Here is a 27,070-nt window from a genome sequence, read left to right as displayed (position 1 = left end):
TTGAACTTTGATACCGAGCACGGAGCACTCGGGTAGGGTGGGGGCTACTAGTTTGGATCAGAAGGCCTCGCAGACCTGCCTTCAGACTGCTATACACTAAAATTGTAGAGCTATGGTCAATTTAACAAAGAGGCCTACATATTGAACAGAAGGGCCTACACAGGGGTTTTATGCTGGCTGAGTGGTAAGGATGTCTCAGGATAATTATATAGCAACACAGGACCCGCCGGTCAATTTAATACGGCCTACAAATGCAGCTGGCAGGGCAAGGACAAGGGTCTCATACTTCAGGTGTGGACAGAACGGGCCAGGGGCCCCCTGTGATACAAAATCTACCCTCCATCAAGGCTGTGGCAATGTAATAGACCATTGTGGGCAGAAGGAAGAGGCAATGGTAGTACAACCATACATACCAACAGACCCGATTCAGCCAGGAAACGTCCAATGTTTTTAAGCTCAAATGGGCTTTATTTGATCTGTCTCCTGTCTACAATATCCTCTTTTTCAATGTAACTCAAAGGGGAAAATCAATACCCCAGTTTTTTTTCAAAATCTCCCTCTTACCAAGTTCAAAATGTTCGCAAGTATGGTACATTGGATCATGGAAGGAAATGGGATAGGGACATCGACTTGGATAACAGAGGACAGGAGGGACATGGAGAGGTGCACCAAACTGACCCTGCAGGGCAGGCATCAGGGTTTGCAGCAGCACAATACACCACACAGGGCATGCAGGACGGGAGTGCAGCACAACAATCCATAGAAAGCAAGAGGGAGGGGACAGGACCATGCACATGGACAACAGAGAACAGAGGGGCAAGAGGCAATGGTAGCTAGCTGACCATAATGGACAGACAGGAGAGAAAGCTGCAGTATAACAGACCATAAAGGGCAGGAGGGACGGATCAGGGGCATTACAATGGAACAGGCAAGCCAGGAGGGAGGGAGTAGGGCTGGGGGCAAGGGGGCAGGGCAGGAGCAGCAAGATAGCCATGGAGGTCAGGCAGGATGGGCACTAGAAGCAAGACACACCATGAAGAGCAACAGTGAGACTGTGATGGCATACACACAGACCATGGAGGGAAGGTGGGAGGGGGTCAGGGGCAGCTAACTGACCACACAGGGAAGGTGGGAGGGGCCATGGCAGCACAGAAGACCATGCATGGCAAGTGGGAGGGTTAGTGGCAGCACAATGGCTATGATGGGCAAGAAGGAGGGTGGAGGGGCATGCACAAAGGACGATGGAGGATAGAAGGAAGGGTCAGGACCTGTGCACAGACAAGAAAGTTCAGGGAAAGGGACCTCACAACAGACCACACGGGGCAGGCAGGAGGAGCAGTTGCAGCACAACAGACCAGGGAGGGCAGAAGGGTGTGGCAGTACAATGGACCATGTAGGACAGGAGGAAGAGGATAGGGGCATGGCATGTGGACAGGCAGGGTGGAGGTGGCAGGGACAGGTTACAGTCATCTGACAATGCTAGGCAGGTGGGAGGGGAGTGGCAGCTCAACAGAACACTCAGAGTAGATAGGAGTGGCAGGTCCATGGGACATGGTGGGCAAAAAGGATGGAGCAGGGGCATGCACAAAGACATCGGAGGGCAGGGGGAAGGAGAATAGGGGCAGCAAGCTAAGCACAGAGTTTAAGCAGGAGGTCAATGATGGGGCATAGAATTGGGCAATGGAGGGCAGGAGGAGTGGACTGGTACATCATACTAAATTGAGGGCAGTGGCAGCACATCAGACCATGCATGGCAGGAGGGAGGAGGCTAGTCCATGGATTCACACAACAGAGGATAGGGAGGAAGGGGATGGGGCAGCAAGCTAACTGTTCAGAGAAGGCGGGTATTAGGAACTTTATTGTTTTTAAAACATTGTGTCTGTGCGAACTACTTAAAATATGAACAAGTATGCAGCATAATCTCACTTTTATTCAGGAAGAAGAGGACGTTTGTGACTGTGACTCCGGGCTCACTTGGCAGAAACACCCCCTGACCCTCCACCCCCTATCGCAAAATGTAATGCCCGTGAAAAGGGTAGGTGAACACAGTGTTATATAGAACATAGTCCTGAGAGCACGATTGAAAATGAAAACTAGATATAGTGTATGGTATAAACTATGCACCAAAAAGTGTGATATAAGATGAACCGGGCGTGAAATATAATATGCAATACATTGTGCGCAATGACAGATTCATGGGAGAGCGCGAGATAGCACAGGCACTAGCGCGTGCTATGCGATATGCGCCTTGGAGTGTAATATGCACAGGGCAGTGTTGTGTAACCTAACTAGTCTCTAAAGTTGTAATATAAAATATGTGCTGGGGAGTGTAACGTTGCATATGCACTGTGACAAAGATATGGATCCCAGATCCCTCCGTGCAGCACTCTGCAAACGCGCCCCCAACAGGCATCTCCAGTATGCACCAGGGAGCTGCGCTGCAGCCAGTTGTTCTGAGGCCAAGCCCCTTTTTACACCTCTCTGCAACGCAGCTCTGTGGCGCTTACTGGAGGTACCTAGTGGTCTAGTTTGACCCTAGGGACCCTTAGGATTCAGGGGGACTTAATCTCTCAACTTAGAACAGCCACAGGGCGCGTTTACACAGTGGTGAAGGGAGGGGACGGGGCCTGAGGTGACGTGTGCAAACACGCACTATGGCACGTTTTAAATTGGGGATATAATTTCCCTTCAATACTGAGGGCCCCTGGGGGCTAACTAGCCCACCAAGTGCTTCCAGTAAGCGCCACTGAGCTGCATTGCAGAGAGGTGGTCCAGGCCGTACCACTTTTTACACCTCTCTGCAACGCAGCTCTGTGGCACTTACTGGAGGTACCTAGTGGGCTAGTTGGACCCTAGGGACCCTCAGGATTCAAATGAACTTAATCTCCCAACTAAAAATGGACACAGGGCGTGTTTACACAGTGGTGAAGGGAGGGGACGGGGCCTTAGTTAACGTGTGCAAAAACGCCCTGTGGCCTGTTTTAAGAGGTAGTCTTAATCCCCATGCCCTATTATACACTAGGGGCTTACAGAGGAGGTCATGCTAATCACAGGGGGACCCCAACGCATAATGTTCCCTAGTGTATGTAGGTGTTTTCACTATATTCTAAGTGTCTTTTAACATAGCACTGGCTCTAGGACTGGTTAGTCAGACTCAGTTTCCACCAGTATCCGTCTGAAAAAGTTGAGGGTACAGGATGATTTTGCAACAAGGCTTCTTTCCGCTCTTCTTTTTGTTCTTTCTGCACGTTATCCTTCTTCCTGCACTTATCTTCGTATTTGAGGACTTCTGTTGCTTCTTTCTGCACTTCTTTTGTTTCTTTCTGTGCATTTTTTCTTCTTTCTTCACATGTCCTATCTCTGTAGGCATAGTTAGAAATTAGCATTTAAAAAACCTTTGAAATTCACAGAAAAAACCATAGGTTTCAGGCACGTTATAGTTAGGAATTAGCATTTAAAAAACCTCAGAAATTCACTGAAAAAACCATAGGTTTCAGGGGTGTTATAGTTAGCTGGACTTTTCACTTGTACAAAACCATTGAAATTCCCCCGTTATAGTTAGTTCAGCTAACTATAACTCGCGCGCCCGCAATGCACTGCTGATGACGTCACATATTACATCACTCATGACATGGTCAGTGACATCACTCATGACATCACTGATGACATCTCAAATGACATCACTGATGACATCATTGATGACATCATCCTTGTGATAGAGTGGCAGACCTTCTCTCACCCTAATATAACCTTTGATACACACATTCAAAAATAGAGACTAAAATTTTCAAAACAATGGACATACCAATACCAGTTACAACAACCTCTTCAGTAATTCTAAGATCCACATACACATCCACTCATTCACCAACAGTCCTATACAGTCACTCATACATGTACTCACTCATCATATGTACTCATACACCTATATATCCTGTTACACAATGCCACTCATCCATAGAGTTACTCACACACATAGTCACTCATGCTAATAAAGAATCAAACATACATTTACTTGCATATACAGTTATACACACACCACCATACTTACTTCTACGGAAACTTACACATACTTAGTCTTTTAAACAATCACTTATAGAAACACATACTTATTCATACAGGAACTCTTTCAATCTCTCACTCTCACATATACTCACATATATACACCAATAGTCACATATACTAGTTTAAAACATATGTAGTTACTCATAAAGACACTATTGAGACAGTCATTCACTCACTAACACACCCATACACACACTCATCCACCCATACAGTCCTGCACACATGCTGTGTTCAACACATACTAACAGTGAGTCACTCATTCATGCACCTATGCACTACGTAATACCCCCCACCGAACCATGCAGACACTCAGACTGATACTCAAAAAACCAACTAATAACCTATATAGACACCCATGTAGCTACTCACCAACCCATGCAGCCACTTATACACAAAGTGAGAGACTGATACTGATATTTACATATTTAAACATTACTCACTAAGCCATGTATTCACTATGATACACTTAATCAGTCAGTTACACAATCAATTTTTCAAAAACAAATCATCCATTTAGACACTTATATACCCATTTATTCTTCCATCGACCTTGAGATATACATATATAAAACATATTTAATTTTCAGAATAACACACATTCACTGGATGATGTCATCAGTGATGTCATCAGTGATGTCATTTGAGATGTCATCAGTGATGTCATGAGTGATGTCACTGACCATGTCATGAGTGATGTAATATGTGACGTCATCAGCAGTGCATTGCGGGCGCGCGAGTTATAGTTAGCTGAACTAACTATAACGGGGGAATTTCAATGGTTTTGTACAAGTGAAAAGTCCAGCTAACTATAACACCCCTGAAACCTATGGTTTTTTCAGTGAATTTCTGAGGTTTTTTAAATGCTAATTCCTAACTATAACGTGCCTGAAACCTATGGTTTTTTCTGTGAATATATATATAGATATATAGATATATATATATATATATATATTCACAGAAAAAACCATAGGTTTCAGGGACATAATAGTTAGAAATTGCCATTTAAAAAACCTTGGAAATTCACTGAAAAAAACACAGGTTTCAGGCACGTTATAGTTAGTTGGACATTTCACTCGTACAAAACCAGAGAAATGTGGCTGTTATAGTTAGTTGAGCTAACTATAACTCGTACCCCCGCAATGCACTGTTGATGACGTCACATTTTACATCATTCATGGCATGGTCAGTGACATCACTGATGACTTCACTGATGACATCATCCAGTGTCTGTGTGTTTCTGTAAAGTTTGAATATGTTTTATATATATAAATGCCAAGGTGTATTGAAGAAGTAGTGGGTGTATGAGTGTCTGAATGGATGATTTAGTAGATGCATGACTGACTGTATAAGTGAGTGATTAAACAGGTCTTACTGAATGCATGTGTTAGTGACTAAACTGTGTGAAAGGCTGTATCTAACTGTTAGTTGGTGTATAAGCGGCTGCATGGGTTGGTGAGTAGCTACATGAGTGTCTATATGGGTTATTGATTGGTTGTCTGAGTATCTGTATGGGTGCCTGAGTGTCTGTGTGGGTTGGTGGGTGGTGTGTGACTCTGTGCATAGATGTGTGAGTGGGTGATTCACTGGGCATATGGGTTAAAGACTGCATGTGTGAAGGGCTGTATGGGTGGGTGAGTGTGTGTATGGGTGTGTTGGTGAGAGAATGGATGTCTCAGTGGTACATGTGTGAGTAACTACATATGTGAAAGGCAGTATATGTGAGTGTTGGAGTATATAAATGACTATATGTGAGAGTGAGTGATTGTGAGAGTGGTTGTATGGGTGAGGGTGTGCTTGTATTTACTGTATGGATGAGTGGCGGTGTGTGAGTGTCTGTATAGGTGTATGAGTGCATATGATAGTGCTGTATTGATGAGTGACTGCATGTATGAGTGACTGTATGGGTGAATGAGTGGATGTGTGTGTAGACCTAGGAATCAGTGAGTGAGTATGTAGTAACTGGTATTGGTGTGTCTATGGTTTCGAAAATGGTAGTCTGTATTTTAGAGTGGGTATATCAAAGGTTATATTAGGGTATGAGGAGCTGTATCAGATTATCACGTGGATGATGTCATCAGTGATGTCATTGGAGATGTCATCAGTGATGTCACTGACCATGTCATGAATGATGTAATATGTGACATCATTAGCAGTGCATTGCAGGGGCGCGAGTTACAGTTAGCTCAACTAACTATAACTGCAACATTTCTCTGGTTTTGTACGAGTGAAATGTCCAACTAACTATAAAGTCCCTGAAACCTGTGGTTTTTTCAGTGAATTTCTAAGGGTTTTTAAATGCTAATTTCGAACTATAAAGTCCTTGAAACCTATGTTTTTTTCAGTGTATTTCAAAGTTTTTTAAATGATAATTTCTAATTATAACGTCCCTGAAACCTATGTTATTTCTTGGAATTTCTATGGGTTTTTTAAATGCTAATTCTTAACTACAACGCCCCTGAAACCAATGTTTTTTTCAGTGAATTTTAAAGGTTTTTTTAAAAGCTAATTTCTAACTATGCCTACAGAGGTAGGACATGTGCAGAAAGAGGAAGAAAAACACAGAAAGAAGCAAGAGAAATGCAAAAAGAGGCAACGGAAGTCTAACACGACGAAGAAAGGTGCAGGAAGAAGCAAGAGATATGCAGAAAGGATCAACAGAGGTGCAGAAAGAGGCCTTGTTGCAAAGTCATCCTGTGCCCCCAACTCTTTGTTGACTGGTACTGGTGGTAACTGACTCTGTCTAACCAGACCCTGAGCCAGTGCTATGCTGAAAGACACTTAGAATACAGTGAAAACACCTACATACACTAGAATACACTATGGGTTGGGGTACCCCTGTGATTGGCATGACCTTCCCTGTAAGGCCCTAGTACATAATAGAGCAGGGGGATTAAAACTACCTCTTAGTCCATATGATAGGGCATGGCAGTTTAGAGGCAGGATCCCTTTTCTGCACTTGCATGTGTGCACTGCTGAGCCTGAGGTCAGCTTAAAAGTAGCCCTGTGTGTGCAGAAAGAGGCAAGAGAAGTGCAGAAAGAAGCAAAAGAGGTGCCGAAAGAGGCAAGAGAGGTACAGAAACAAGCAAGAGAAGTGCAGAAAGAGGCAAGAGAATTGCTGAAAGAAGCAACAGAGGTGTAGAAAGAAGCACGAGAAGTGCAGAAAGAGGCAAGAAGAGGCAAGTGAGAGGCAGAAAGAAGCAAGAGCAGTACAGAAAGAACCAACAGAGGTGCAAAAAGAGGCAAGAGGGGTGCAGAAAGCGGTAGGAGAGGTGCACAAACAGGCAAGAGAGGTACAGATAGAGGCAGGAGGGTTGCAGAAAGAAGGAAGAGAAGTGCAGAAAGAGGCAAGAGAATTGCTGAAAGAAGCAACAGAGGTGTAGAAAGAAGCAAGAGAAGTGCAGAAAGAGGAAAGTGAGGTGCAGAAAGAAGCAAGAATAGTGCAGAAAGAACCAACAGACGTTCAGAAAGAGGCAAGAGGGATGCAGAAAGAGTTAGGGGAGGTGCAGAAAGAGGCAAGAGAGGTACAGAAAGAGGCAGGAGGGGTGCCAAAAGAAGTAAGAGAAGTGCAGAAAGAAGCAAGAGAATTGCTGAAAGAAGCAACAGAGGTGTACAAAGAAGCAAGAGATTGCAGAAAGAGGCAAGTGAGAGGCAGAAAGAAGCAAGAGCAGTATAGAAAGAACTCACAGAGGTGCAAAAAGAGGCAAGAGGGGTATGGAAAAAGGTAGGAGGGGTGCAGAAAGAGGCAAGAGAGGTACAGAGAGAGGCAGGAGGGGTGTAGAAAGAAGAAGCAAAGTGCAGAAAGAGGCAAGAGACAAGTAAGCATCAGACAAGATACGAGCGAGTGATTCTAGAACATGTTGCACTTTGGGGAATTGACAGTGGGGGAACTTTTAACTTGTTTTAAACTGTTCTTACATCGTTTTTAAAACTGAGATTGCACTGAGCATTTATATTAGTGCACTGTACCCTTAAGGCTTCACTTTGCCAAACCCCCGGTCCTCCTCGAAAAGCCAGTGTGTGGTGGGAGGTGGCTAGAGGAGTCAGGGCATAGATAGGAAGCTGAAGGGAAGGGCAGCTACTTAAATCAAATACAAATGCGAGTGCGCAGAGACAAGTACACATCGGACGAGATATGAGCGAGTGATTCTAGAGCACGTTGCACTTTGGGGAATTGACAGTGGGGGGAACTTTTAACTTGTTTTAAACTGTTCTTATATCGTTTTTAAAACTGACATTGCACTGAGCTTTTCTATTAGCGCACTGTACCCTTAACTCTTCATTTCGCCAAACCCCCGGTCCTCCTCGGAAAGCCGGTGTGTGGAGGGAGGTGGCTAGAGGAGGAGGGGCATAGATAGGAAGCTGAAGGGAAGGGCAGCTACTTAAATCAGATACAAACGCAAGCGTGCAGCGGATGCACGCAGCGGGCGTGCCGCTGGCGTGCCGAAGGCGCACCGAAGGCAAGACCGTCTGCGCCCGTCGGCACCTGTTCCGCAGTCAGCACTAGCCATGCTGCCGGCTACCCCATCGGAGCACAAATACATTGGACCAGGTCCTAACTAATGGAAGTTAATGATAAAGGGCGTAAGGCTCCGAAGCTATGTAAATTTTCTGGGTCTTTCAACGCCCATTTTAATTGTGCTACCTGTTCATTCTCGTTTAATCCAGGTCTTAATATTTCATCCAGTCCATGCCCCTCTCCCGCCAGACCTGTGGCTGAGTGAACGTGCCTTTCTCCAAACATCAAGGCGTGCTTGCTCAACTGTAGATCGCTACCTTGTTATTCGGGAGATGTTTGGCAATCCCTCACTACTTATGCATGGGACTTAATGTTTCTTACTGAAACGTGAGTAAAAGACTCCTCTAATCCCGACCTTAATCTGGCTATTCCCCTGACTATCGGTTTGTTGGGATTAATCATACCAGTTCCAAGGTGGGCGGTGGAATTGCGGTGATCTTACGCTCGGACTGGAAGATCTTCTCTAGGAAGCTCTCTAATATTGGCCCTTTAGAAGCCATGTATTTTAGCATTTCTGAAGCCTCGCATTCATTTCTGGCAGGTATTCTCTTATACAGACCTCCCAGTTCCCTCCCACAATCCCTCATGGATTTCTATACTATGGCTGCTGATCTATCACTTAAACACCCCCATTTCACTATTCTAGGTGATTTTAACCTGCATGTGGATGATACCTCCTGTCTCAAAGCAGGACTGTTCCTCGATATCAATTTGACCCAGCGGGTTAGCGGCCGCACTCATCTGGCTGGCCAAACGCAGAACCTATTGTTCACCAACCATCCTAATCTGACCAGTTCACTACCCATCTCTAACTTGGTCAGATCATTTTCTTATCCCATTTAGTCTGGCTACTACCCCTCGCTCTGACATTCCAGTTAAGGCCAGGGATTTTGGCAGGAAGTGGTGCAAAATTACCTGTTCATCGCTGGCCCCTGCACTCTCCCACGGTTTGTGGCAGTCAGAAGGGGATTTAGACACTGATGTTTCAAAATTTAATGGTTGGCTTTCCTCAGCTATAAACGCGATTTCCCCTATCCAACCGATAAATTCTTCCAGATTACAATCCTCAGCTCCTTGGTTCTCCTCCGCCTTGCGTGCTGAGAAGAGCCTCTGAAAAAACTTGAGAGGAACTGGAGACAATCCTATGATTCTGAGGCAAAAGCTACTTACAGAGCTGCCATTAAGAAATTCCATAAATTGAAACGTGCCATAATGAAAGAGTATTACATTGAAAAAGTCCGCTCCGCTGATAACTCCTCAAAAACACTGTTTAAAATAGTGAAAGAGTTTTCTAAACCAGCTGCATTATCTAGTTCGATCCTCCTAGCCAAGAACTCTGTGATGGTTTATCTAACTTTTTTCATGACAAAATCCTATACATTTTTTCTACGTTCAACCAGTCCGTGGATTCCCCAGTTCTCGACTCCAGGGTAACCAAGGTTGAGGCTTTCACTTCCTTTAAAACTGTCTCTATTGATACCTTTTCTCAAAAAATGTTGACATGCAAATCTGGCTCCCCTCTAGACCCCTGTCCGGCACAATTATTCAATGCACTTGCCCCTCTTATCATTTCTCCACTGAACTTGCTTTGGAACACCTCCTTACAAACTGGTCATATCCCCTTGTTTTGGAAACAGGCCATGCTAATCCCCATCCTAAAGAAACCTGAAGCCGACCCATCGGTGTTTAGCAATTACAGGCCCATTTCCTTTTACCTAAACCAGCCAAAATCCTAGAGAAAGTTGTGCAAGAACAACTCTCTAACTACATTGAGTCCGGGCAACTTCTCCATGATTCGCAGTCCGGTTTTAGATCTGGCTATAGTACCGAGACTGCACTTCTGGAGGTGTCAGAGACTATTCGCGAATGCGTGGACGCAGGCGAGGCAGCAATGTTAGTGCTCCTTGACCTGTCTGCGGCATTCGATACGGTCTCTCATGCTATACTGATTGAGAGACTGTATAGTCTTGGGATTCAGTGCACTCCTCTGGCTTGGATTAGATCTTTTTTAAGTGATCGTACCCAACAGGTCTAACTTCAACCTTTTTTCTCAGAAAATAAACCACTTAGTTGTGGTGTTCCCCAGTGCTCCACCCTGAGCCCACTGTTGTTTAATGTCTATGTTTCGCCGCTGGCTACAGTGGCAGAATCTTGTGGGGTCAGAGTGATCTCATACACTGATGACACACAATTAGTGTTTTCATTTAGAGATCACTCTGACGCCAGTTTTCAGACACTGTCTCAGCTGGATGTCACTCAACACTCTCAGGCTTAGCTCGTATAAAACCGAGGTGCTGTTTTTTGATCAAAAAAATCCCCCTCTAGCCCTTCTCTGGTTGGCCACCTGAATTGAATCCCCCTCCAGCACTGGTGTTTTCTGCCAGGAATCTGGGATTCTTATTTGATAATGAGTTATCTTGCAAGGCTCAAATAAATAAGGTCACATCTGCTTGTTTCGGTAAACTCCGCATGATCCGGAAAATTCTCCCTTTTCTTCCTGTGGATGCTCGCTGAACCATCATTCACGCCCTTATCTCATCACATCTGGATTACGCAAACAGCCTATAAGCCGGAGCACCAGCCTATCTGGTCAAACGTCTGCAGATCGTGCAGAATGTGGTGGCAAGAATGATCTGTAACATTCCATATCGTCACTCAATCTCTCCTCACTTAAAAATGTTGCACTGGCTGCCCGTGACCAGCCGCATTCAGATTAAATCTCTGGTCCTGGCATATAGAGCAATGCAGGGTCAGGGGACGGCCTATCTTAGAGCCAGACCGAAGCATGCTCAGTCGAACCGTTCTCTCAGATCAAATCATCTTTTTATCTTACGTACTCCACGATTTCGCTGCTCTAGAATGGGGGGCAGAGCATTCGCAGTTATCACGGCTCGATCCTGGAACAACTTGCCACTGTCCCTCCGTTTGACAGAATTGGAATGCTTATTTCGACGCAACTTAAAAACCTGGCTGTTTACCAACCCCTAGTTGCACAGAGACACTCTCAACTGCTTGCTGTTCGTAGTGCTGGGACACCCCAATTGAGGGTAACTGCACACTATATAAGTTTCTAACTAAATAAAGAGAATTTCTGAAAGAAAAAACAGAGGTGTAGAAAGTAGCAAGAGAAGTGCAGAAAGAAGCAACAGTGGTGCAGAAGGAGGCACAAGGCATGCAGAAAAAAGTAAGAGGAAAGCAGAAAGAAGCAACAGAGGTGGTGAAAGAGGTATGAAGGGTGCATAAAGAGGCAAGAGAAATGCAAAAAGAACCAAGAGAAGTACAGAAAGAAGCAACAGAGGTGCAGAAGGAGGCCCAAGGGGTGCAGAAAGAAGTAAGAGAAGTGCGGTAAAAGAAGCACCATAGGTGCTGAAAGAGGCATGAAGGGGGCATAAAGAGGCAAGAGAAGTGCAGAAAGAAATAACAGAGGTGCAGAAAGAGGCAAACGTGGTACAGAAAGAGGGGAGGGAGGTGAAAAGTGTGAGAAGTTGGCCTGATATATGCTGTCCATTAGTTATAGTGGGCACCTTGTATCAGTCCAAACAACCCCTTATTGGTTATAGGTTAAAGACAACCTTTATTGAAAGCTATCCTAGGGGTAGCTATGGAGAGCAGCCTTCAGGCTAAGTCTCGAAGGAATGTAAAGCAGCTTGTTTTACCAGTCTATAATCTCTTGAGTTCCTAAGTGAAAGATATCCACACCAGGTATATATGTAAAATATATGTATTTATTACTAAATACCCCCTCCTAGTCTCTTTATGAGACTAGAGATCAAAACACATGTTACACTTCAATAATCACAGTAAAATAGCACAAATACACGTCAGGCCCTAGGGGCGAGCCAAACCATATACTAAAATAGTGGTATAAGAACCACGACTTAACTAGACACAAGGCCTAGAGCCGGTAGAATCGCAGGGACCCCTAAGAACCACCCAAGGTAGTGACACAGGGGAGCCACTGGGGCCGTGTGCAGGGTGTGAACACAGCCGCGAGCTCCCGTTAGCTTCTATGGGGAAAATCGCGGTTAGATTTTTAAAGATTAGGGACACTTAGAAATGAGTCAGGACCAAACCCTGTTTGACTTAGGAAGCTCTAGGGCTAACACCCACGAGAGCACTGGAGTACTCGTGTTACCTCACCCAGGGAAGCCGGGTGCATAGGTGTCTTTTGGTGTCGGGTCACATCATCGATTTCAATGCAAGCTGGCGAAGAAGTGCTGCTGCCATGAAGATGCAAAGTGACCGAAGAGATCCAAGCCTGGATCAAAGATGAGAAGAACTTGAAAGCAGAGGGGACAGAGTCTGGGTCACTGGCCAGTGACCAGGAAGGCGATGGACAGATGCCCACCAATGTCAGGTGATTTCAGGTGAAGGAGGTGAAGCTTGACTCTTCAGACACGAGGACCAGGAGGCATCGAGGACAAACAGGAGCTGGATTCGAGTTGTTCCTCAAAGGATGTCGAGTGCTGCAGTGCAGTGTCGGGGACCGGATTGGACACAACAAGCCTTGGCAACAGCAGCCCACACAGAAACGAGAAAGATGCTTCGGTGCAGACCAGCAAGGTCTGAGGGAATCACCACTGGGTGGGGAGTAGGGGCACATCTGGAGCAACCAGGGAAGCCCAAGGAAATTCAAAGTTATCCCCTCAGGATCCCACCAGTCAATGGACCAGGGATCGCGAAGTGACCTTGAGACGAAACACAAAATGGCAGCCCACAGGTCACTCAGATTGACCAGGCTGACAATCTTCAGTGGATTCAGTGCTCGAGGTAGGGGCTACAAGTCAGCCAAAGCACGACTTCAAGAGACGTCAAGAAGTCAAAGCACTTGAAGAAATGCACAGTGACCAAGAGTTCCAGTTCCACGCTACTCACGAGTGCTGCAGGTCTCCGCTTTGCTGGGGACTCGGGTTGGCCACTGAGATGTTTGGAAATCCTCTTCCTGGGCTGCAAATACTTCGGAGTCCGGCAGGAGCTTCGGAAATGCAGACCGGCAAATTGCTTCATTGGTGCCTGCCAAGCAGGGGGGTCACTCCTTGACCCCAAGGGAGATTTCTTCATTCCTCTGGTCTTGAGCAAAGGTCGAGGATTCAGCTTCAGAGTTTCATCTAGGTTAATCTAAAGTTCTGGTTACAGAGGTTCCTTACTTGTACCTAAGGAAGGGGTTGGACTAGCTCTGGGGACCCATCTATGGGAGGGTTTGGAAAGAGGGGTGGCTAAACCCATTTCCTTTGTCCAGTTTCACACCAGAGCAGGGGCTGGTAGCCCCTGGACTGGTTTGAGCTGGACTATCCACAGGGACACCAAATGTGCCCCTAGTGCAGGACTTCAAAGCACTCAGAGAATGCTCCTACCCAGCCCAATACACATCAACCTGTCTGGGAGGTGGTTACACCTCCCTGTGACAGGAAACGTATTGTCCAGGCCTCCCCTGATGGAGTTTCGGTCAGCAGTAGGAGGCCAGACTTGTGTCTGTGGCTGCAGCATCCATTTTGTGATGCCAAGGCTCCATTAAGTTTTTACCGGGTATACCAGTGCTGTCATGTCTCTCCCTCTAGAAGGGTGGGATCATACTTCCACACCAATTACTGGTAAGGGGGTATAATTCCAAGGTGTTTGAAACCAAACATGACATGTTTCTGTGCAGCCAGCCCAAAGTTAGCATTTACCGTTTGGTTATAATGCACTTAAGAATATATGGTCAGGCTGCACTACAAGCAGCATCAGAGAAGGGTCTCCGAACGCTGCAGAGGGGCTCTGCTCATGCAGGGGCACCCTCTCATATAAGTACCAAGCACTCTGCCTTCAGGATTGATAAGGCCTGACATTGGAGTGACTTATAGGTTTATATGTGTGTATATATGAAGTGATAGAGGTAACCTATATCACAGTAAGGGGTGCATGCACCACCTTACCCAGGCTGCAGTAGCAGACCTGTGGAGTCATATTGGGTGGATTTCCAGGGGTGGCATAATACATGCTTCAGTCCCTGGTAGGCCTCTGGGGTACCTGTGCCCTGGGTACATAGTACACCATATACTAGGGACTTATACGGGCACCTCAGATCCAATCTGTAATGTACCTAAAGTACATGGAATCAATTTAGAGAGGAAGCAGCTAGGCTGGGGCACTGAACAGCAGGGTCCCAGCCAGACTAAAGTCTAAAAACAGTGAAACACCAGCAAAAAGCGGGAGTAAACATGTGAAGCAGATCCTACTCTCCTACAAAAAGCAACAGAGGTGCTGAAAGATGTAAGAAACAAGTGATCTGCAGAAAAAAAACAACAGAGGTGCTGAAAGAGGCAAGTGAGGTACAGAAAGGAGAAAGAGAGGTGCAGAAAAAAGAAAGAGAAGTGCAGAAAGAAGTAACAGAGGTGCTGAAAGAGGCGCGAAGGGTGCAGAAACAGCTAGAGAATTGCAGAAACAGATAACAGAGGTGCTCAAAGAGGCAAGAGGGATGCAGAAAGAGGCAAGAGCAGTGCAGAAAGAATCAAGAGAAGTGCAGAATGAAGCAACAGAGGTGCAGATGGAGGCACAAGGGATGCAAAAAGAAGTAAGAGAAGTACAGAAAAAAGCAACAGAGGTGCTGAAAGAAGCATGAAGGGTGCAGAAAGAGGCAAGCGAAGTGCAGAAAGAAGTAACTGGGATACAGAAAGCGGCAAGAGTGGTGCAGAAAGAGGAAAGAGATGTGTAGAAAGAGGCAAGAGAGTTTGCAGAAAGAGGGAAGAGGGGTGAAGAAAGAGGCAGGAGGGCTGCAGAAAGAAGCAACAGAGGTGCCAAAAGAGGCGAGAAAGGTGCAGAAAGAAGCAAGTGAAGTGCAGAAAAGGGCAACAGAGGTGCAGAATGACACATGAGAGGTGCAGAAACAAGCAAGAGAAGTGCAGAAAGATGCAAGAGAATTGCTGAAAGAAGCATCAAAAGTTAAGAAAGAAGCAAGAGAAGTACAGAAAGAGGCAAGTGAGGTGCAGAAAGAAGCAAGAGCAGTGCAGAAAGAACCAACAGAGGTGCAGAAAGAGGCAAGAGCAGTGCAGAAAGAACCTATAGAAGTGCAGAAAGAAGCAACAGAGGTGCAGATGGAGGCAAAAGGGGTGCAGAAAGAAGTAAGAGAAGGGCAGAAAGAGACAACAAAATTGCTGAAAGAAGCAACAGAGGTACAGAAAGAAGCAAGACAAGTGCAGAAAGAGGCAAGTGAGGTGCAGAAAGAATGAAGAGCTGTGCAGAAAGAACCAAAAGAGGTGCAAAAAGAGGCAAGAGGGATCAGAAAAAGGTAGGAAGGGTACAAAAAGAGGCAAGAGGGGTGCATAAAGAAAGAAGCGAAGTGCAGAAAGAAGTAACTGAGGTGCTGAAAGAGGCGCAAAAGGTGCAGAAAGAGCAAGAAAAGTGCAGAAAGAGCTAACAGGTACAGAAAGAGGCAAGAGAGGTGCAGAAACAGACAGGAAAGGTACAGAAAGAGGGAACAGGGGTGCAGGAAAAGGCAAGAGAGGTGCAGAAAAAGGCAAGAGAGGTGCAGAAAGAGAAATGAGGGGTGCAGAAAGAGGCAAGAGATCTGCAGAGAAAAGCAGCAGAGGTGCTGAAAGAGCCAAGTGAGGTGCAGGAAGGGGTAGGGGAGCTGCAGAAAAAAGCAACTGAGGTGCTGAAAGGATCAAGAGAGGTGCAGAAAGAGGCAATAGAAGTGCAGAAAGAAGCAACAGAGGTGCAGAAAGATGCAAGAGGGGTGCAGAAAGATGCAAGAGAAGTGCCGAAAGAGGCAACAGAGTTGCATAAAGAGGCAAGAGAGGTGCAGAAAGAGAAAAGAGGGGTACAGAAAGAGGCAAGAGATCTGTAGAAAAAAGCAACAGAGGTGCTGAAAAAGGCAAGTGAGGTGCAGAAAGAGGCAAGAGATCTGCAGAAAACAGCAACAGGGTTGCTGAAAGGGGCAAGTGAGGTGCAGAAAGAAGCAAGAGAGGTACGTAAAGAAGGAAGAGAAGTGCAGAAAGAAGTAACAGAGGTGCTGAAAGAGGCGCGAAGGGTGCAGAAAGAGCAAGAGAACTGCAGAAACAGCCAGGAAAGGTACAGAAAGAGGGCCCAGGGGTACAGAAAGAGGCAAGAGAGGTGCAGAAAGAGAAAAGAACGGTGCAGAAAGAGGCAAGAGATCTGCAGAAAAAAGCAACAGAGGTGCTGAAAGATGAAAGAAGCAAGTGAGGTGTAGAAAGAGGAAAGAGATCTGCAGTAAAAAGCAACAGAGGTGCATAAAAGAGACAAATGAGGTACATAAAGAAGCAAGAGAGGTGCAGAAAAAAGGGAAAGAAGTGCAGAAAGAAGTAACAGAGTTGCTGAAAGAGGCGTGAAGGGTGCAGAAAGAGCTAGAGAAGTACAGAACCAGGCAACAGAGGTGCTCAAAGAGGCAAGAGGGATGCAGAAAGAGGCAGGAGCAGTGCAGAAAGAACCAAGAGAAGTGCAGAAAGAAGCAACAGAGGTGCAGATGGAGGCACAAGGGGTGCAGAAAGAAGTAAGAGAAGTGCAGAAAGAAGCAACAGAGGTGCTGAAAGAGGCATGAATGGTGCATAAAGAGGCAAGAGGAGTGCAGAAAGAAATAACAGAGATACAGAAAGAGGCAAGAGTGGTGCAGAAAGAGGGAAGAGAGGTGTAGAAAGAGGCAAGAGAGTTGCTAAAAGAGGGAAGAGGGGTGCAGAAAGAGGCAGGAGGGCTGCAGAAAGAAGCAACAGATGTGCCAAAAGAGGCAAGAAAGGTGCAGAAACAAGCAAGAGAAGTGCAGAAAGAGGCAAGCGAATTGCTGGAAGAAGCAGCAGAGGTTTAGAAAGAAGCAAGAGAAGTACAGAAAGAGGCAAGTGAGGTACAGAAAGAAGCAAGAGCAGTGCAGAAAGAACCAACAGAGTTGCAAAAAGAGGTAAGCGGGGTGCTGAAAGAGGAAGGGGAGAGTGAGAAGTTGGCCTGATATATGCTGTCTGTAGGAGAGTAGGATCTGCACTTATGTTGCCCCCACTTTTTTTTCTGATGTTAACACTGGTTTCTGGCTATAGTCTGGCTGGGTCCCTGCTAATCAGGGCCCCAGTCTCTCTGTTCTCTGTAAACAACTTGGAGTGCATATTAGATGCACTAGTGATTGGATACTGTGGTGCCTTATGAGCCCCTAGTCTATGGTACCTTAGGTACCAAGGGCAAAGGTACTTTACAGGCCGACCAGGGGCTGAAGCATGTATTATGCCACCCCTGGGAATAAGACTAAATCTGACACCACAGGCCTGCTACTGCAGCCTGGGTGAGGTAGTGTTAGCACTCCTCACTGAGGTATAGGTTCCTATATCTCACCATACACACACATATAAACCTATCAGTCACCCCTAAGGCAGGCTCTATCAATCCTGAGCGCAGGGTGCTTGGTTTACAATGTGAGGGGGTGCCTCTGCCTGAGTAGGGCCCCTCTGCAGCTGGCAGGGTCTATTCCCTGTGGCTGTTTGTGGATGCGGTTAAACCATATACTCTTGAGTGCATTATAACCTCCCGGTAAATGCTAACTTTGGAATGACTGCATCAAAACATGTTGTGTTTGGTGTCAAACAACTTGGAATCATGTGGGAGTATGATCCCACCCTTCTAGAGGGGATGACACGTACCCACTGTGGAAACACGGTAGAAATCTGAAAGAGCCCTGGCATCACAAAATGGATGCCACCAGCACAGACACTGGGCTGCCCTCCTGCTGCTGACTGAAACGCGCAGTGGAGGAGGCCCAACAATAGGCATCCTGTCACAGGGAGGTATCACCACCTTCCAGACAGGATTTAGTGTATTGGAGCTGGGTGGGTGCACTCTTAGAGTGCTTTGAAGTCCTGCCCTGGGGGAGCAGTAGGCTCCTCTGTGCATATGCCAGCTCAAACCGGTTCAGGGGCTACCAGCCCCTGCTCTGGCACGAAACTGGACAAAGGGAAGTGGGTGTAATCACCCACCCCCCCTGACCCTCCTAGAGGAGTGGTCATAGAGCTAGTCCCTCCCTTGCTTTACAAGAAGAATCCTGGCCCTTCGACATTCCTCTACCTTGGAAGATGGAAGAATCTCCCTTGGAGTCAAGGAGTAACTCCCCTGCTTGGCAGGCACCAAAAACTTGAATCAATGGTCGCAAACTTTCCTGCTCCTGCCAGAGTCTGAAGTCCCTGCAGCCCCAGAAGCAGATTTCCTGACTTCTCGATGGCCATTGTGAGTCCGCAGCAGAGCTGAGGTGAGTGGACCCGACAAGTGACGAGGAACAGCAATACCTGGGTACCGTGCACTATTGTCAAGTGCAACCCCTTCGCGACGTTCTACGAACTTGTGCATTGCACCACATGTGGTCCAAGCCTCCAGCAGGATTTTCCTCGAAAATCAGAGGCCTACCTCATCCCGAGTGACCATGGGCTACTGTGAAGCAAATCCTCACAAGGCGTCTTTGCGATCCCTTGCTGGCTGGCTTGTGGGTCCTCTGAAGATTTCTTTATCAAACCAAGGGCTCCCCTGGTTGCTCCAGGCCTGCCCTAATTTACCTGTGCTGGATGTGTCCCTCAGACCTTGCTGGTCTGCACCACTGACTTTTCTTCAATTCCACAAGACTTGCTGTTGCCAAGGCTTGTTGGCTCCAATCCAGTTGGTGACACCTCAGTAAGCTGCAGACTTTGTGGGACACTCTGAATCCATCGTCAACACCTCCTGGTCCTCATGGTAGAAGAGTCAAAATACCCTAGATCACCTAAAATCACCCGACATCCGTGGGCATCCATCCTCCTGGCCCCGGGTCACTGGCAAGTGACTGTGAACACTGTCCCTTCTGCTTTCAGGTCATCTTCATCTTGAATCCTGCCTTAGATTCCACCGGACACTTCTTCAGTCTTCGCAAGCAGCAAATCTTCTTTGGCTTCCATAAAAAACAGCGACGCGACCCGACACCAAAAGACACCTATGCACCCGGCTTCCCTGGGTGAGGTAACTCGTGCACTCCGGTGCCCTAGTGTGTGTTGGCCCTCAATTTACTTACCTTGTAAGTGGCTTGCTTGTAGACTTCCTCGACGTACCCTAAAACTTTAAAAATCCAACCGCGACTTGCTCCATTGTAATCAATAGGGAACCCACGGCTGTGTTCTCACACTGCACGCGTCTCCCGTGGGTCTTTTACTTACCTGCCTTGGGTGGATTAGTGGAGCCCCAGCGATTCTACAGGCCCTAGGCCTTGTCCCCTTGCAAGTCGACTTTCCTAAACCTCCTTTTTTAGTATATGGTCTGGTACGCCCCTAGGGCCCCAGCCATATTTTTGCTTAACTTATTGTGAAACGTTGATATTTGAATGTGTTCCTGACTTCTAATCTCATAAAGAGATTAGTAGAGTGCGTCTAGAAATAAATACATATATATTTGATATATATACCTGTGTGGTGTCCTTTCATTTGGTAATTCAAGAGATTATAAGGTAAAACAAGCTGCTTTACATTCCTCTGAGACTTAGCCTGAAGGCTGCTCTCCACAGCTACCACTAGGATAGCTTTCTTTAAAAGGTTGTCTTAAACCTACCTACCATAAGAGTCGAATTGGACTGGTGCAAGGTAGCCACTATAACTAGTGACCAGCATATGCCAGACCAACCTCTTACACAGTCCACTAGTTATAGTGGGCACCTTGTATCAGTCCAAACAACCCCTTATTGGTTATAGGTTAAAGACAACCTTTATTGAAAGCTATCCTAGTGGTAGCTATGGAGAGCAGCCTTCAGCCTAAGTCTTGAAAGCAGCTTGTTTTACCAGTCTATAATCTCTTGAGTCACTAAATGAAAGATATCCACACCAGGTATATATATAAAATATATTTATTTATTACTAAACACACCCTCCTAGTCTCTTTATGAGACTAGAGGTCAAAACACATAAGTTACACTTCAATAATCAGAGTAAAATAGCACAAATACACGCAAGGCCCTAGGGGCGAGCCAAACCATATACTTAAATAGTGGTAAAAGAACCACAACTTAACTAGAGACAAGTCCTAGAGCCTGTAGAATCGCTGGGACCCCAAGGAACCACCCAAGGTAGTGATACAGGGCCGTGTGCAGTGTATGAACACAGCCGCGAGCTCCCGTTAGCTTCTATGGGGAAAGTCGCGGTTAGATTTTTAAAGATTAGGCACACTTGGAAAAGAGTCAGAACCAGACGCTTGGTAGCCCTATCTAGGGCATGGGATCTGCAGAGAAAAGCAACAGAGGTGCTGAAAGAGGCAAGTAAGGTGCAGAAAGAAACAAGGGAGGTACAGAAAGAGGCAACAGAAGTGAAGAAAGAAGCAACAGAGTTGCAGAAAGAGTCAAGAGGGGTGCAGAAAGAGGCAAGAGAAGTACAGAAAGAGGCAAGAGAGGTGCATAAAGAGGCAAGAGAGGTACAGAAAAAGGCACGAAATGTGCAGAAAGAGGGAACAGGGGTGCAGAAAGAGGCAAGAGAGGTGCAGAAAGAGAAAAGAGGGGTGCAGAAAGAGGCCAGAGGGATCAGAAAAAGGTAGGAAGGGTACAGAAAGAGGCAAGAGGGGTGCAGAAAGAAAGAAGAGAAGTGCAGAAAGAAGTAACATAGGTGCTGAAAGAGGCGCAAAAGGTGCAGAAAGAACAAGAGAAGTGCAGAAAGAGGTAACAGAGGTACAGAAAGAGAAAAGAAGGGTGCAGAAAGAGGTAAGAGGGATCAGAAAGAGAAAAGAGTGTTGCAGAAAGAGGCAAGAGATCTGTAGAAGAAAGCAAAAGAGGTGCTGAAGGAGGCAAGAGATCTGCAGAAAACAGCAACAGAGGTGCTGAAAGGGGCAAGTGCCGTGCAGAAAGAAGCAAGATAAGTGCAGAAAGAAGGAAGAGAAGTGCAGAAAAAAGTAACAGAGGTGCTGAAAGAGGCACAAATGGTGCCGAAAGAGCAAGAGAAGTGTAGAAACTGCCAGGAAAGGTGCAGAAAGAGGGAACAGGGGTGCAGAAATAGGCAAGAGAGGTGCAGAAAGAGAAAAGAGGGGTGCAGAAAGAGACAATGGATCTGCTGAAAAAAGCAACAGAGGTGCTGAAACAGGCAAGTGAGGTGTAGAAAGAGGCAAGAGATCTGCAGAAAAAAATCAACAAAGGTGCTGAAAGAGGCAAGTCAGCTGCAGAAAGAAGCAAGAGAGGTGCAGAAAGAGGCAACAGAAATGCAGAAATAAGCATCAGATGTGCAGAAAGAGGCAAGAGGGGTACAGAAAGAGGACAGAGAAGTGCAGAAAGAAGCAAAAGAGGTACGGAAGGAGGCACGAGGGATGCAGAAAGAGGCAAGAGCAGTTGAGAAAGAACCAAGAGAAGTGCAGAAAGAAGCAACAGAGGTGCGGAAGGAGGCACGAGGGGTGCAGAAAGAAGAAAGAGAAGTAGAGAAAGAAGCAACATAAGGGTGCAGACAAAAGCAGTAGAAATGCAGAAAGAAGCAACAGAGGTATAAAAAGAGGCAAGAGTTGTGCAGAAAGGGGGAAGAGAGGTGTAGAAAGAGGCAAGAGAGTTGCACAAAGAGGGAAGAGGGGTGCAGAAACAAGCAAGTGGGTTGCTGAAAGAAGCAACAGAGGTGTAGAAAGAAGCAAGAAAAGTATAGAAAGAGGCAAGTGAGATGCAAAAACAGGGAAGAAAGGTACAGAAAGAGGGAAGACGAGTGCAGATAGAGACAACAGGGTGCAGAAAGAAGCAAGACAGGTGCAGAAAGAAGCATGGAAAGTGGAGAATGAAGCAACAGGAGTGCAGAAAGAGGCAAGAGAAGTGCAGAAAGAAGCAACAGAGGTGCAGAAAGAGGCAAGAGAACTGCAGAAACAGGCAAGAGAGTTGCAGAAACTGGCACAAGAGGTACAGAAAGAGGGAACAGAGGTGCAGAAAGAAGCAAGACAGGTAGAGAAAGAAGCATGGAAAGTGCAGAATGAAGCAATAGGGGTTCAGAAAGAGTCAAGAGAAGTGCAGAAAGAAGCAACAGAGGTGCAGACTGAGGCAAGAGAATTGCAGAAACAGGCAAGAGAGTTGCAGAAACAGGCAAAAGAGGTACAGAAAGAGGGAACAGAGGTGCAGACAGAGGCATGAGAGTTGCGGAAACAGGTCAAAGGGGTGCAGAAAGAAAAAGAGGAGTGCAGGAATTTGGAAGAGAGGTGCAGAAAGAAGCAAGAGCAGTGTAAAAGAACCAACAGAGGTGCAAAAAGAGGCAAGTAAGGTGCAGAAAGAGGATAGAGAGTTGCAGAAACAGGCAAAAGGGGTGCAGAAAGAGGGATCAGGTGGGCACACTGAAGCAAGAGAGGTGCAGAAAGAGAGAAGTGGGGAGCAGAAAAAGGCAAGAGAGATGCGGAATTTTGGAACAAAGGTGCAGAAAGAAGCCAGAGAAGTGCAGAAAAACCAACAGAGGTGCGGAAAGAGGCAAGTGAGGTACAGAACAAAGCAAAAGAGGTGCAGTAAGAACCAACAGAGGTGGAAAAGAGTCAAGAGGGGTGCAGAAAGGGGTAGGAAGGGTGCATAAAGAGGAAGAGAACTGCAGAAAGAAGTAACAGAGGTGCTGAAAGAGGCAAGAAGGGTGCAGAAAGAGACAAGACAGGTGAAGAAAGAAGGAACAGAGGTACAGAAAGAGGCACAAGAGGTGCAGAAAGACGCAATTGAGGTGCAGAAAGGGGAAAAAGAGTTACAGAAAGAGGCAAGTGAAATGCAGAAGGAGGCAAGAGAACTGCAGAAAGAGGCAAGAGAGGTGCAGAAAGAGGCAAGTGAGGTGCAGAAAGAAGCAAGATAAGTGCAGAAAGAAGCAACAGAAGTACAGAAAGAGGGAAGAGGGGTGCAGAGAGAGAGGCAAGAGAGGGGCAGAAAGTAGTAAGACAGGTACAGTAAGAAACAAAAGTAGTGCAGAAAGAAGGAACAGAGGTGCAGAAAGAGGCAAAAAGGTGCAGGAATATATAAGAGTGGTAAAGAAAAAGGCAAGAGAGGTGCAGAAAGAGGGAAGAGGGGTGCAAAAAAGGCAAGAAGGATGCAGAACTTTGTAACAGAGGTGCAGGAAGAAGCCAGAGAAGTGCAGAAAAAACCAACAGTGGTGCAGAAAGAGCCAAGAGGGGTACAGAACGAGGCAATTGGAGTGCAGAACAAAGCAAAAGAGGTGCAGAAAGAACCAACAGAGGGGAAAAAAGAGCAAGAGGGGTGCAAAAAGGGGTAGGAGGGGTGCAGAAAGAGGAAGAGAACTGCAGAAAGAAGCAACAGAGGTGCTGAAAGAGGCACAAAGATTGCAGAAAGAGACAAGACAGGTGAAGAAAGAGGCAAGAGAGGTGCAGAAAGAGGCAAGAAAGTTACAGAAAGAGGCAAGTGAAGTGCAGAAGGAGGCAAGAGAACTGCAGAAAGAAGCAAGAGAGGTGCAGAAAGGGGCAAGTGAGGTGAAGAAAGAAGCAAGATAAGTGCAGAAAGAGGGAAGAGGGTGGAGGGAGAGGCAAGGGGGTGAAGACAGTAGTAAGACAGGTGCAGTAAGAAACAAAAGCAGTACAGAAAGAATGAACAGAAGTGCAGAAAGAGGCAAAAAGTGTGCAGAAAGACGTAAGACGGATACAGAAAAAGGCAAGAGAGGTGCAGAAAGAGGGAAGAAGGGTGCAGAAAAAGGCAAAAGGGCTACAGGAAGAAGTAAATGAGGTGCAGAAAGAGGCAAGAGAGGTGTAGAAAAAGGCAAGAGAGGTGCAGAAAGTAGAAGAGGTTTGCAGAAAGAGGCAGGAGTAGTGCAGAAAAAGAAAGAAATGTGCAGAAAGAAGCAGCAGAAATCAAGAAAGAGGCAAGAGAGGAGCAGAAGGAAGCAAGAGTTGCTTGAACACCATTAGTACCAATTTAACACCCACATTTAGCAATAAGTAACAGGTGACCATTGTAGGTTTGCGAAGGGCCTTCCACCACGCTGTAACACTTGTTGCTGCTTTTTTGGTTACGTTTGAGCCGTTTGAGCTAGAAACAAGGCTTTTTTTGTTCAAATCAGCAGATTAGGGAGAAGATGATAAGTTATGTGGAGAAAGGGGGGCATGGCCTCCGAAGACATTTTAGCAATCCCACTGTGTGGGTCTTACTGGAGGTAACAAGAGGGGTAGTTGGTCCCTTTGGGTGCCAACTACCCCTCCTATTACCTCCAGTAAGTCCCACACAGCAGGATTGGTAAGTTCTCATAGCATGCCACGCCCCCTTTACCCACTACTCTGCAAACGCGCTCCTTGGCGTGCCCCGGGATTGGGATTAAAGTCCCCTTCGCTGCTGTGGGTCCTTAGGGGCCAATTAGCCTACCTCTTACCTCTAGTAAGCCCCACACAGTGAGATTGCTGAGAGGTGGACACAGGCCATGCCCCCTTTCTCCCCCACTCTGCAAACGCACCTCCTGGTGCACTCTTGGTTGGGGGGTGAAGTCCCCTTTCCCCCTGAGGTTCCCTGGGGGCAAACTAGCCCTCCTGTTACCTCCAGTAAGACCCATATAGTTGGATTGCCCAAAGGCCAAGCCCCCTTTTTACACCACTCTGCAAACATGACTCCTGGCGCACTGCTGTTCGGGGGCTGAAGTCCACTTTAGTCCTGAGGTCCTCAGGACACAAGAGGAACTCCTTGTCCCACCAGCAATGCGCCAAGAGGTGTGTTTGCAGAGTGGTGTAAAAAGGGGCATGGCCTCGGACCACCTCTCAGCAATCCCACTTTGTGGGGCTTACTGGAGGTACCTGGTGGGCTAGTTGGCCCCTATCAACCCATACGATTCTAGGGGACTTCCTCCCCCAACCCAAAATGCACCAGGAGGTGTGTTTGCAGAGTGGTGCAGAGAGGAGGTGGGGCCTTCGGCGAGATGCCGGCTTCTGTTTTTTTTTCTTTTGTTAGAAGGGGGCTGTGTGGCACCCCTTCTCCTAACATTTTTTGGGCCCTGGGGAGCCCATCTACCAGGGCATGAGCATTTTTTTTATAAAAACAAAATGGGAAGGGAGCCGTGTGGCCCCCTCCCCTGGGCCACTTCTGTCTCCAGGGACTTCATCTCCTGGGGCCTGGCCTCGTTTTTAACAATTTTTGCCGGGAGGGTGGCCACGTGGTCCCCTTCCCCTGGGGCCAGCCTTCCATTTTTTTTAAAAATAAAAAATAAATTAAATGGGAGGGGGCCAGGAAGCCAACCTCCCAGGCCACTTCTGGCCTCGGGAACCCCATCCCCCGGCAGCGGCCCTCAAGTTGGGGATCTTCGGGGGAGCCCCAATGTCCCCTCGGTCCCTGCCAGCTCCCCACCTTCTGCGAGAGCCGGCATTGCTTTTGGGCAAGGGGAGCTGCTCACATGCAGTTCCCCTTGCCCAAAAGCAATTATGCTTTGCTTTGTTGAAGCGAGAGCAGGTTTCCTGCTCTCGCTTCAACGAAGCAAAACAGTGTTTGCTCCCGCCCTGCCATAGCAAACAGCAATGTCCCAACTCTTTAAAGCCCCAGGGAGGTGATGGTCCCCGGGGCCTGGGGGTCCGCAACGGACCGCCGCACTTCATTTATGTATGCCCCGTTGCAGTGTAGTTCCTATTTCCCTAATAGGCTCTGCGCATTGGAATAACGAACCCTATAGATTTGGCATAGGACTGAGGTCAGTATGCCCCTATTGAGTATTTTAAACTTAATTAATTTGTACCAGCTAACTCAGAGGCCACCAGAAACTCCATGTAAACAAGAAGGGATTAGTTTCTGGCAACCGCATAAACATGACAACTTTGTTTCCCTTTAGAATCGGAACACTCTCAGAATCGTGGAAACAACAGATAACAGTTTCACTCAGCTAATTGTGTATGCTTAGTTTCTTCAGAGTTACACAGAGAGAATAGACGGGCGTTTCAATAAAAGGATTTATTGAACAGTCTTGTTTCTCGTGTAAGAGATATGAGATGTTACAATCACAAGACAGTATGCGAGATATATTATGTACAGCGTAAGCAGTGGAAAGAAATAATACTGTGCTAGCATTATCTTTTATCTATGACACATATATTCATATACATAAATACCATTAGCTAAAAATGCGAGGACTCATAAGATGCTTCTCTAACTAGTTCTACCCCAGTGTACCTATCCTAAGTGTAGTACAAGGTAAGAAGCAGGTGATGTATTCTGTAGTATAGTATGCTAAGTTTAGTATGCCAAGAGTCCCTCTAGGTTCTAGTCAGATCCATACCTTGAGAATGAGAGAGGTGGGAATCTCTTTCCGGGTCTCGAGCTCTAACACCCCGCAAAGGGAGTCAGAACACTGGAAGCTGGATTCTCTGCGAGCAGGGATGACAGCGTCTCTTGTCAGTGCGTCAGGCCGGGACACGTGCTCCTTTAAAGTCGAGGTCTCCTCCCACTTATTTGGGCAAGGGAAGGTATATTTATACCTGGTAGGTGCCTTGGAATGTTAGCATTGACGTAAAGTCGAGCAGAGGAAGACATCAGGAACGAACCCTTAAGGAATAGCAGCTCATGCATAATAAATGAGTTCTTGGAGAAATCAATAATCCTGTGCTGGGGGAACT

Source organism: Triturus cristatus, chromosome 1_1 (genome assembly GCF_964204655.1).
Source record: "Triturus cristatus chromosome 1_1, aTriCri1.1, whole genome shotgun sequence".
NCBI lineage: Eukaryota > Metazoa > Chordata > Amphibia > Caudata > Salamandridae > Triturus > Triturus cristatus.
Note: the sequence above shows the minus strand (reverse complement) of the source record.